Below are 12654 nucleotides of genomic sequence, written 5' to 3' on the forward strand. Positions count from 1 at the left end.
TTCTTTTTTTCGGTTGAATTTTGAATTTTAAAGAGTCGAAATTGAAGATAAACTATGTTTTAAAATGTAATTTTCTTTTTTTTCCTGTTTTCTCCTCTTTTAAACCGTTCAATTAAGTGTTTTTTTCATCATTTATTCTCTACAAAAAAACCTTCCGTAAAAGGAAAAGAAATACGACAGAAATACCCATTTATATATATATATATATATATATATATATATATATATATATATATATATTAAAGGTAAATTGAGCAAATTGGCTATTTATAGCCATTTATTTAAGTGTGTATCAAACTGGTAGCCCTTTGCATTAATCAGTACCCAAGAAGTAGCTCTTGCTTTCAAAAAGGTTGGTGACCCCTGAGCTATAGTGACTGTGACATTAGTAAATTCTGCAAACATTTTAAGTCATCATTTGAACAATTGTAATATTTTGTGGCCATAAATACCGATTTTTTTTAAAGATAATTCCACCACAGATCACCTTCTTTAATTTAAATATTGTATGTATTCTTACGGGTGATGCTCTTTGTCTCCAGAAGATGGGGCTGCTGGGTGAATTTTCTATGCGAGGGCTTCCCTGTCAGTTTTAAAACGCAGCACGCAGCGAATTTGACAGGAAATTGAGGTGTTTTTTGGCCTTCAAAATAAAAATATTCCCCGGGGAATAATTAAATGTCTTTTATTTTGAAACTTTGAGCTGGAAGTAATTTTGCTTAAATCCCCTTCTTTGACGGTGGCGTGAAGCACGAGATGTCCAAATAAGGAATCCGGTTGTTTCCTGCGAGGGGAGCGGAGACAGACTCAACCGAAGCCGCGAGCTGGACAGTGGAAGGCGGCTTCAGGGATGAGCTCGAGTCGGTGAAACCCTCACAAGTCACCCGGAAGACTGTGAAAACTCTTGGATTTTTTTTTTTTATTCAAAAAAAAAAAAACAACGAATTATTTGAAAACTATCCCAGCACGTGTTGACGGATTTTCTGTCAATTCATTAAGGAGTAACAAAAAAAAAGGAGCGATTAAAGTCGTCATTTTTGTACCATTTATCACAACCAACGAACTTCTTTGGGATTTCATTACAAACATTTGAGACATTTGTGGATTCCGTGGAGCTACCTTTGGAGTTATTGCCATGTCTTTTCCCCCAAAATATCGGAATAAGTATCCTGCGAATTACTTCAAGGTAAAGTAAATGTTTCCTATTTGATTTTAAATCAAGTTTTATGAATGTAATTTGTTCCACTTTGGTGTTTTTTTGTGGTGTTTTTTTGACAAAATGAGCTAATGTGACTATAATTACCAAACATTTGCAGCTGTCAATTCAATTTATGCTGACTTCTATGTTTGGAAGAAAGATCAACTTTTGAGGGATTTGCTTCCCCTTTTTCCATCCACTTAATTCTCAATACCGCAATATAATATCACTATTTGTTCTTGAATCAACTTTAAAAGGTGCGATTGACGGTAATTAAAAATTAAACGTGTGCCTTGGGCTTATCAATAAATATTTATTTTGTTGAAATAATGACAATAACACTAATAATGATACAATTTCGGTTGGTATAAGGAAATGCAATCTGTATTTATTATTATTATATATATTTTTTTTTTTTGGGGGGGGGGGGGGACTTTAAAAATAGTGTCTGTTTTCACATTACCTGTGTTATGATTTTCCCATCAAATGACCCTGAAAAGGGACACGCGGTAGAAAATGGAATGATGGAGGAATAGATACATGCTATAGAAAAAAAATGCAATCTCTATTCATAACAGTGGTCCCCAACCACCGGGCCGCAGAATAATTTTTTATTTTAATTTTTATTTGTATTTATTTATTTATTTATTCTTTTATTAAATCAACATAAAAAAACACAAGATACACTTATAATTAGTGCACCAACCCCCAAAAACTCCCTCCGGTACAAATTATCAAGCGTTGACCGGTCCGCAGCCACAAAAAGGTTGGGGACCACTGTTCCATAAAATGTATTACACATATTGTAGATACTTATTTAGGCACATGTTAAAAAAAATAAAATAAAAGAAAGAAACAACATAGTGATGTTTACATTTACATGTCGACAGTTCCACATTCTATCATGTCTGAAAAGAAGAAGAAAGAAGCACATCTTATTATTCTTCTAACACAATTATTCACTTCCAAAGACATGCACCTGGGGATAGGTTGATTGGCAACACTAAATTGGCCCTAGTGTGTGAATGTTGTCTGTCTATCTGTGTTGGCCCTGCGATGAGGTGGCGACTTGTCCAGGGTGTACCCCGCCTTCCGCCCGATTGTAGCTGAGATACGTACCACCGACCCCAAAAGGGAATAAGTGGTAGAAATGGATGGATGGAATCATTCACAATGAATGAATGAATAAATGCCAAAACAGTTTGCATGAATTGGTGGTTAATTTACTGTACGGTTGAGATAATTTACTGAATATGTGATGGATTATGTGTCATTAATCAATCAGGTTCAATATTGTGATCAGTATTTCTTTTCTTTGTACTTTGTAAACACTTTGAGTTTGAACCATTTCTTAAAGTGGATCATAGCAGTACATTGTTTTACGTCTTTGCGTAATCCTTTCCATAATTTATTCCCACATACTGATATGCTAAAGGTTTTAAGTGTTGTGCGTGCATGCATATATTTTAAATTACATTTTTCTCAAAGATTATATCCGTCCTCTTTTTTTTTTTTTTAGGAGAATTGTTGTATATTATTGGGTACATACATTATCATTTGCTTTGTACATCATTGTAGCTGTTTGCAAAAGCACAGTCTTTTGAATTGCAATATTTTTAATTCAGTAAATAAAAGATTTAAATGATCTCCAAAACCAATTGTTATTCTAATTTATTCAAATTTACTACAATAGTTGCACAAGTGGTGAATCACGTAGAGAAGAAGTAGTGTGATGTGTAACACATTTTGGAATTTCTTCCCAAAAACGCAAATTTCATTTTCCAACGTTAAACTTAAAAATAAATATCCATCAGTGTAAAGTAAGCTCTGCATCTATTTTAACCGCGAGAGACGGTGAGAGAGGTGGAGATTGTGCATTTGAATTTTTTTTAGGTAGGTACATGTCAATAGTTATCTGCTGTTTTGGTACAATCATCTTTGGGGGTAAAAAAAAAGCTAATTGCTGTGAAAAGGCATGTTTAGGTCTTTTTTTCAAAATCAAAGCGATGCATTTTTCTGAGGCAAACAAGAAAAAAGTATCTTGCGACAAACGCCACAGGTGAGATTATATTTTTCGGATAGGTAAAATCAATCCATCAATCACAATTTAATTATACAACCCTTAATCACAAGTGGGGCTTCACGGTGGCAGAGGGGTTAGTGCGTCTGCCTCACAATACGAAGGTCCTGCAGTCCTGGGTTCAAATCCAGGCTCGGGATCTTTCTGTGTGGAGTTTGCCTCCCACTTCCAAAGACATGCACCTGGGGATAGGTTGATTGGCAACACTAAATTGGCCCTAGTGTGTGAATGTTGTCTGTCTATCTGTGTTGGCCCTGTGATGAGGTGGCGACTTGTCCAGGGTGTACCCCGCCTTCCGCCCGATTGTAGCTGAGATGGGCACCAGCGACCCCAAAAGGGAATAAGCGGTAGAAAAATGGATGGATGGATAATCACAAGTGTCTCAAAGGGCTGCACAAGCCACTCAGTTCCCACACCAGGGCAAGAAAAAACTCAACCCAATCAAGTTAAACCTGAGAAGAGGAAATTACTCCAAAAAAATATGCCAAACGTGAGTGGATATGAACTATTTTGAGTGAGAATGTTGGCAAAAGGCTTAAAAAGCAACCCGTTAAAGTACACCATTCGAAATATGTATATCATCATTAAAGATGGTGCTTTATGAGAAGCTTATTTGCTTGTGATATCGTGTGGCAAATGGAAATATTTTCAAATGTAAACACCGACTTGATTTAAGAAAGAGAAGGGTCACTCTCAATGTACTGGAATTAAAAAGGCTCCCTTGACAAAGTTCGATGTCGCATGCTAATATTTATGCAGATGTTATGTGCGCCGTCTAGACGGATACGAATAATAATAAAAAAGGATTAGGAAAATAGATTTGTGGCAAACGCTGTGGACTTGGCTGGGAGTCATCGGGATGAGACAAGCCAGCAACACGACAGGCCTTTTCAGGATCATCCATGCATGCTTTTTTAACCCACATGTCCCCTTTTGTTTCTGCATCTTACGTTTTCCTGTTGCCATTTAAATACTTTTATGATCACTAACCCCCATCCCGCCCCTTACCCCAAAAACAGGACAACGGTGTCAAAGGCTGTCCACCGTCAAGAAACCTCATATCTGAATTGGTGACATCAGAGGGTGGGCGAGGAGACAGTGTGGCAGTTAGTACAAAGGCAGTTATTGAAAGAAGAGAAATGAATAGAAGGGTAGTACAGAAACCGTCAGCGGGACGACAGAAGATGGATTAAAAACACTATCAAGAGGGAATGTAAATACGGCACAGTGTGACATAGACAGACTAGTGCTATTCTGCTGCCTCTGAGAGGGATAGATGACTTTGCTTTGCCCACTGAGGCTTAAAATAAATACAGTAGACAGCTTTCGTTACTCAAACATTTCAGTAACCCTCGCTTCATTAAAGTAAACCAGGGGTGTCCAAAGTGCGGCCCGGGGGCCATTTGAGGCCCACAGCTAATTGTTTAGTGGCCCGCCACACATTCTGGAAATGCTATGGGGCGGTTTAGCTCGGTTGGTAGAGTGGCCGTGCCAGCAACTTGAGGGTTGCAGGTTCGATTCCCGCTTCCGCCATCCTAGTCACTGCCGTTGTGTCTTTGGGCAAGACACTTTACCCACCTGCTCCCAGTGCCACCCACACTGGTTTAAATGTAACGTAGATATTGGGTTTCACTATGTAAAGCGCTTTGAGTAACTAGAGAAAAAGCGCTATATAAATATAATTCACTATTGCAAAAATAAATTAAAAAAAACACAAAAAAAGTAGAATGAGGTGAAATCTAACGGGGAAAAGTTGCAATGTTGACACAAAGCTGCCATGCAGGCTGTTTTTTTCTTCTTTTGTTTTTCTTTATTTTGCTCTTATTGTCAATGCTAAAAAAAAAAAAAAAAAAAAGTTAAAAGTTTTTTTATAATTAATTATTCAATCCAATCCATTCCACTTTATTTATATAGCACATTTAAACAACAATAACGTTTCCAAAGTGCTGCGCAGCCATGTTAAAAACAATTGTAAAAAAAAAATAAAAAAATAAAAAATAATATATATATATATATATTATGCTCCACCATCCATCCATCCATTTCTACCGCTTATTCCCTTTTGGGGTCGCGGGGTGCGCTGGCGCCTATCTCAGCTACAGTCGAGCGGAAGGCAGGGTACACCCTGGACAAGTCGCCACCTCATCGCAGGGCCAACACAGATAGACAGACAACATTCACACATTAGGGCCAATTTAGTGTTGCCAATCAACCTATCCCCAGGTGCATGTCTTTGGAAGTGGGAGGAAGCCGGAGTACCCGGAGGGAACCCACGCAGTCACGGGGAGAACATGCAAACTCCACACAGAAAGATCCCGAGCCTGGATTTGAACCCAGGACTGCAGGACCTTCGTATTGTGAGGCAGACGCACTAACCCCTCTGCCACCGTGAAGCCCTATGCTCCACCAATGACTGAATAAAAACAAAAAATAAATGAATATAAAACCAATAAAAACAATACAAAAACAAATATGATTAAAAACTATTTTAAAGGGTAAAATCAATTAAAACAGTAAAATAGAAATCAAAGTGTATAAACACATAGTGTTAAAAGCCAAAGAATAAAAGTGGGTCTTAAGACGAGACTTAAAACACTCCACTGTGGAAGCAGTTTGAACATGGAGGGGCAGAATGTTCCAGAGCTTAGGGCCGACCACAGAGAAGGCCCTGGTCTTAAGTCTGGTCTCGGGCACCACGAGCTGGAACTGGCTCTCGGACCTCAGAGCGCGCGCGGGAATGTAAATTTGGATGAGGTCCGAGATATACTGAGGTGCCAGTCCATGTAAAGATTTAAAAACAAACAGCAATGTTTTCAAATCAATTCTAAAATGAACAGGGAGCCAGTGCAAACTCTGAAGAATTGGGGTTATATGCTGGTGTTTCCTGGCCCCTGTTAAAAGTCCTGCTGCCGCGTTCTGGACCTATTTAAGGCTACAATTACTTCAAATATTTAACTTTATAATGTTTTATGTGGTTTTCGTCCTGGTCGTGGAACTGTGGACCAGCTCTATACTCTCGGCAGGGTTCTTGAGGGTGCATGGGAGTTTGCCCAACCAGTCTACATGTGCTTTGTGGACTTGGAGAAGGCATTGGACCGTGTCCCTCGGGAAGTCCTGTGGGGAGTGCTCAGAGAGTATGGGGTATCGGACTGTCTTATTGTGGCGGTCCGTTCCCTGTATGATCAGTGTCAGAGCTTGGTCCGCATTGCTGGCAGTAAGTCGAACACATTTCCAGTGAGGGTTGGACTCCGCCAAGGCTGTCCTTTGTCACCGATTCTGTTCATAACTTTTATGGACAAAATTTCTAGGCGCAGTCAAGGCGTTGAGGGGTTCCGGTTTGGTGACCGCAGGATTAGGTCTCTGCTTTTTGCAGATGATGTGGTCCTGATGGCTTCATCTGACCGGGATCTTCAGCTCTCACTGGATCGGTTCGCAGCCGAGTGTGAAGCGACCGGAATGAGAATCAGCACCTCCAAGTCCGAGTCCATGGTTCTCGCCCGGAAAAGGGTGGAATGCCATCTCCGGGTTGTGGAGGAGACCCTGCCCCAAGTGGAGGAGTTCAAGTACCTAGGAGTCTTGTTCACGAGTGAGGGAAGAGTGGATCATGAGATCGACAGGCGGATCGGTGCGGCGTCTTCAGTAATGCGGACGCTGTACCGATCCGTTGTGGTGAAGAAGGAGCTGAGCCGGAAGGCAAAGCTCTCAATTTACCGGTCGATCTACGTTCCCATCCTCACCTATGGTCATGAGCTTTGGGTCATGACCGAAAGGATAAGATCACGGGTACAAGCGGCCGAAATGAGTTTCCTCCGCCGTGTGGCGGGGCTCTCCCTTAGAGATAGGGTGAGAAGCTCTGCCATCCGGGAGGAACTCAAAGTAAAGCCGCTGCTCCTCCACATCGAGAGGAGCCAGATGAGGTGGTTTGGGCATCTGGTCAGGATGCCACCCGAACGCCTCCCTAGGGAGGTGTTTAGGGCACGTCCAGCCGGTAGGAGGCGACGGGGAAGACCCAGGACACGTTGGGAAGACTATGTCTCCCGGCTGGCCTGGGAACGCCTCGGGATCCCCCGGGAAGAGCTAGACGAAGTGGCTGGGGAGAGGAAAGTCTGAGATTCCCTGCTTAGGCTGCTGCCCCCGCGACCCGACCTCGGATAAGCGGAAGAAGATGGATGTTTTATGTAGAAAATATTATGTGCATATACTGTGTGGTTGCCATATAAAAACAGTGTTTTCTTTGACAAAAGAGCATGAAACAAACAAAATAATATTTAAAACGTAAATTCAACAGATATATCTGAAGTTGATCTCGTAACTTAAGTGTTGAAAGTAAACAAATAATAATAAAAATGTATCACTTTATGAGTGGGGGACCTTTTGGATCCCAAAGATATTTAGTGGGATTTTATTTATTTTTTCACTGTGATTACTCAGAAATATTTATACATCTAAATCAATGGTGTCCTGCATTATTGATCTTTTTAAGGCTCCAATTACTTCAGATCAAACACTGCTTTCCGAATGTTTTGGGCAATGGGGGAAATACTGCATATTTCAGTTTAACTATAAAAAACAAAGTTGTCTTTGACAGAAAAGTCATAAAACCTTTTTTTTTTTTTTTAACTTTATATCAACCTGAAGTTGATATAGAGATGTACTGTAAGCGTTACATAAAAAATGAAAATAATGATTTGACTTATTTTTAACATGTTAATGACGGAGACCCTCTATAGCAGTGGTTCTCAACCTTTTTTCAGTGATGTACCCCCTGTGAACATATTTTTAATTCAAGTACCCCCTAATCACAGCAAAGCATTTTTGGTGGAAAAAAAGAGATAAAGAAGTAAAATTCTGCACTATGTCATCAGTTTCTGATTTATTAAATTGTATAAAAGTGCAAAATATTGCTCATTTGTAGTGGTCTTTCTTGAACTATTTGGAAAAAAAGATAAAAAAACAAACTAAAAACTTGTTGAAAAATAAACAAGTGATTCAATTATAAATAAAGATTTCTACACATAGAAAAAAATCATCAACTTAAAGTGCCCTCTTTGGGATTTTAGTAGAGATCCATCTGGGATCATGAACTTAATTCTAAACCTTATAGCTGAAATATAGCTGTCAACACTGATATTGCATTTTTTTTTCACAGTTTATGAACTTACATTCATATTTTGTTGAAATATTATTCAATGAATATATTTATAAAGTATTTTTGAATTGTTGCTATTTTTAGAATATTTTTGAAAAATCTAACGTACCCCTTGGCATACCTTCAAGTACCCCCAGGGGTACACGTACCCTTATCTGAGAACCACTGCTCTATGGTCCCTGGGAGTCCTAAAGGTAAAAAAAAAAAGAATCCATATATTTTTTTATGGTTTGAAAATGAAACATATCAAAACAGCCCCCGCATTGTTTAATTTTTCCGTGTGTGGCCCTCAGTAGAAAAAGTTTGGACACCCCTGAGGTGAACCATACCCAGATCGAGTTCTTAATGATAGACTTAAGCTTTGCAGCAATTTGATTATTTTGACAAAGTCCAGCAAACGTACAAGCTTGCAGAATCAAGTAGACGCTCTTGGCCAGTTGCATATCAATCAATGTTTACTTATATAGCCCTACATCACTAGTGTCTCAAAGGGCTGCACAAACCACTACGACATCCTCGGTTGGCCCACATAAGGGCAAGGAAAACTCACACCCAGTGGGACGTCGGTGACAATGATGACTATGAGAACCTTGGAGAGGAGGAAAGCAATGGATGTCGAGCGGGTCTAACATGATACTGTGAAAGTTCAATCCATAATGGATCCAACACAGTCGCGAGAGTCCAGTCCAAAGCGGATCCAACACAGCAGCGAGAGTCCCGTTCACAGCGGAGCCAGCAGGAAACCATCCCAAGCGGAGGCGGATCAGCAGCGCAGAGATGTCCCCAGCCCGATACACAGGCAAGCAGTACATGGCCACCGGATCGGACCGGACCCCCTCCACAAGGGAGAGTGGGACATAGGAGAAAAAGAAAAGAAACGGCAGATCAACTGGTCTAAAAAGGGAGTCTATTTAAAAGCTAGAGTATACAAATGAGTTTTAAGGTGAGACTTAAATGCTTCTACTGTGGTGGTCTCTCGAACTGTTACCGGGAGGGCATTCCAGAGTACTGGAGCCCGAAATGAAAACGCTTTATAGCCCGCAGACTTTTTTTGGGCTTTGGGAATCACTAATAAGCCGGAGTCCTTTGAAGGCAGATTTCTTGCCGGGACATATGGTACAATACAACCGGCAAGATAGGATGGAGCTAGACCGTGTAGTATTTTATACGTAAGTAGTAAAACCTTAAAGTCACATCTTAAGTGCACAGGAAGCCAATGCAGGTGAGCCAGTACAGGTGTAATGTGATCAAACTTTCTTGTTCTTGTCAAAAGTCTAGCAGCCGCATTTTGTACCAACTGTAATCTTTTAATGCTAGACATGGGGAGACCCGAAAATAATACGTTACAGTAGTCGAGGCGAGACGTAACAAACGCATGGATAATGATCTCAGCGTCTTTAGTGGACAGAATGGAGCGAATTTTAGCGATATTACGGAGATGAAAGAAGGCCGTTTTAGTAACGCTTTTAATGTGTGACTCAAAGGAGAGAGTTGGGTCGAAGATAATACCCAGATTCTTTACCGTGTCGCCTTGTTTAATTGTTTGGTTGTCAAATGTTAGAGTTGTATTATTAAATAGAGGTCGGTGTCTAGCAGGACCGATAATCGGCATTTCCGTTTTTTTGGCGTTGAGTTGCAAAAAGTTAGCGGACATCCATTGTTTAATTTCATTAAGACACGCCTCCAGCTGACTACAGTCCGGCATGTTGGTCAGCTTTAGGGGCATGTAGAGTTATATATAACCGTTATCTTGAAAAAATTCAAATAAACACCCTGACTCCAAAGTAATATATAGTCAAATCCCGGGGCAAGCTCTATCAAAGATGTCATGCGATTAATGCAATACAGAGAGCGGGGAATTGGGAATGCGATTCAAATGACATCCCGTCATATACTGGAAGTAAACAACAAGGCTTTTTAGTTGAATGAAAATACAAGTTATAAACCTGTTCAAGAGGAATGGTATAAATTAATGACCCATTTTGCACTGCTGTGTAGAAAACAGTATGTCCCGCAGTGACAAGACTGCAATCTATTTGTGGGGGGTGAGATGGATGGGAGCTACAGTAGAGTACAGTTGTACCTCGGGGTACAAGTTAAACTTGTGCTGTGGCACAGCTCCTACCTTGCCACTACCTCTAAGAACTTGCATTCCGAACAGCGTTGTCCGTTGAAATGAATTCAGTTCAGTTCAGTTTCAGTTTATTTGAAAAAATTCACAAGATACAATGTAATGCATCACACATTTTCAGTTGTTTTGTTACAGCACGTCCGAAAAGGAGTAGGAAGAAGCAGAGCTTATTTAATCCTACCCCTTTTCATACCATGGCAGTTTTATCCAATTTCCTTGTTCTCTGTAACAGGACAGTGAACAAATAAATAATGAATAATATACCATAGTAAGCAAATACATATTACTAAAACGGCCTTCTTTCATCTCCGTAATATCGCTAAAATTCGCTCCATTCTGTCCACTAAAGACGCTGAGATCATTATCCATGCGTTTGTTACGTCTCGTCTCCATTACTGTAACGTATTATTTTCGGCTCTCCCCATGTCTAGCATTAAAAGATTACAGTTGGTACAAAATGCGGCTGCTAGACTTTTGACAAGAACAAGAAAGTTTGATCACATTACGCCTGTACTGTATATACCTTTATATACATATATACATACATATATACCTGTACTGGCTCACCTGCACTGGCTTCCTGTGCACTTAAGATGTGACTTTAAGGTTTTACTACTTACGTATAAAATACTACACGGTCTAGCTCCATCCTATCTTGCCCATTGTATTGTACCATATGTCCCGGCAAGAAATCTGCCTTCAAAGGACTCCGGCTTATTAGTGATTCCCAAAGCCCAAAAAAAGTCTGCGGGCTATAGAGCGTTTTCATTTCGGGCTCCAGTACTCTGGAATGCCCTCCCGGTAACAGTTCGAGATGCCACCTCAGTAGAAGCATTTAAGTCTCACCTTAAAACTCATTTGTATACTCTAGCCTTTAAATAGACTCCCTTTTTAGACCAGTTGATCTGCCGTTTATTTTCTTTTTCTCCTCTGTCCCACTCTCCCTTGTGGAGGGGGTCCGGTCCGATCCGGTGGCCATGTACTGCTTGCCTGTGTATCGGCTGGGGACATCTCTGCGCTGCTGATCCGCCTCCGCTTGGGATGGTTTCCTGCTGGCTCCGCTGTGAACGGGACTCTCGCTGCTGTGTTGGATCCGCTTTGGACTGGACTCTCGCGACTGTGTTGGATCCATTATGGATTGAACTTTCACAGTATCATGTTAGACCCGCTCGACATCCATTGCTTTCCTCCTCTCCAAGGTTCTCATAGTCATCATTGTCACCGAAGTCCCACTGGGTGTGAGTTTTCCTTGCCCTTATGTGGGCCTACCGAGGATGTCGTAGTGGTTTGTGCAGCCCTTTGAGACACTAGTGATTTAGGGCTATATAAGTAAACATTGATTGATTGATTGATAAATACATAAATAATATTTGTCTTAATAAAAAGTTAATGTTAAAGTTAAAGTACCAATGATTGTCACACACACACTAGGTGTGGCGAAATTATTCTCTGCATTTGACCCATCACCCTGGATCACCGCCTGGGAGGTGAGGGGAGCAGTGAGCAGCAGCGGTGCCGCGCCCGGGAATCATTTTTGGTGATTTAACCCCCAATTCGAACCTTTGATGCTGAGTGCCAAGCAGGGAGGTAATGGGTCCCATTTTTATAGTCTTTGGTATTTGGATTTGAACTCCCAACCTCCCGATCTCAGGGCGGACACTCTAACCACTAGGCCACTGGGTAGGGTTCAAAATGTTCATAATTATTGTTCTGTGTACTTTGTGAACACTTGTAGTTTGAACAGTCTCTTAAACTGAATCATATTGCTGCTTTGTTTGATTTCTTTGGTTAATCCATTCTCTGCGATGAGGTGGCCACTTGTCCAGGGTGTACCCCGCCTTCCGCCCGATTGTAGCTGAGATAGGTGCCAGCGCCCCCCGCGACCCCAAAAGGGAATAAGCGGTAGATAACGGATGGATGGATGGGGTTAATCCATTCCATAATTTAACATAGAGATATGCTAAAGGTTTTAAGTGTTGTACGAGCATACAAATGTTTTAAATTACATTTTCCTCTAGGTTATGTACCTCCTCTTTGGTTGAAAAATTATTGTTGTACATTCTTGGGTAGCAGGTCGTAGTTTGCTTTATACATAA

At 40.7% G+C, this 12654-nt stretch overlaps 1 protein-coding gene across 6 annotated transcripts in view; it reads left to right on the forward strand.

Moving 5' to 3' along the window:
• The first annotated feature begins 747 nt into the window (after positions 1-747).
• Positions 748-12654, forward strand: part of adgrb1a (adhesion G protein-coupled receptor B1a) — a 468831-nt gene continuing 456924 nt past the window's right edge. For all 6 annotated transcript variants that reach the window (XM_061914951.1, XM_061914947.1, XM_061914950.1 and 3 more), the window contains exon 1: positions 748-1186. The gene's annotated coding sequence lies outside the window, so the exon portion shown is untranslated. The remainder of the gene's footprint in view (positions 1187-12654) is intronic.

This window comes from Nerophis ophidion, linkage group LG11 (assembly GCF_033978795.1).
Source record: "Nerophis ophidion isolate RoL-2023_Sa linkage group LG11, RoL_Noph_v1.0, whole genome shotgun sequence".
NCBI classification, from domain to species: domain Eukaryota; kingdom Metazoa; phylum Chordata; class Actinopteri; order Syngnathiformes; family Syngnathidae; genus Nerophis; species Nerophis ophidion.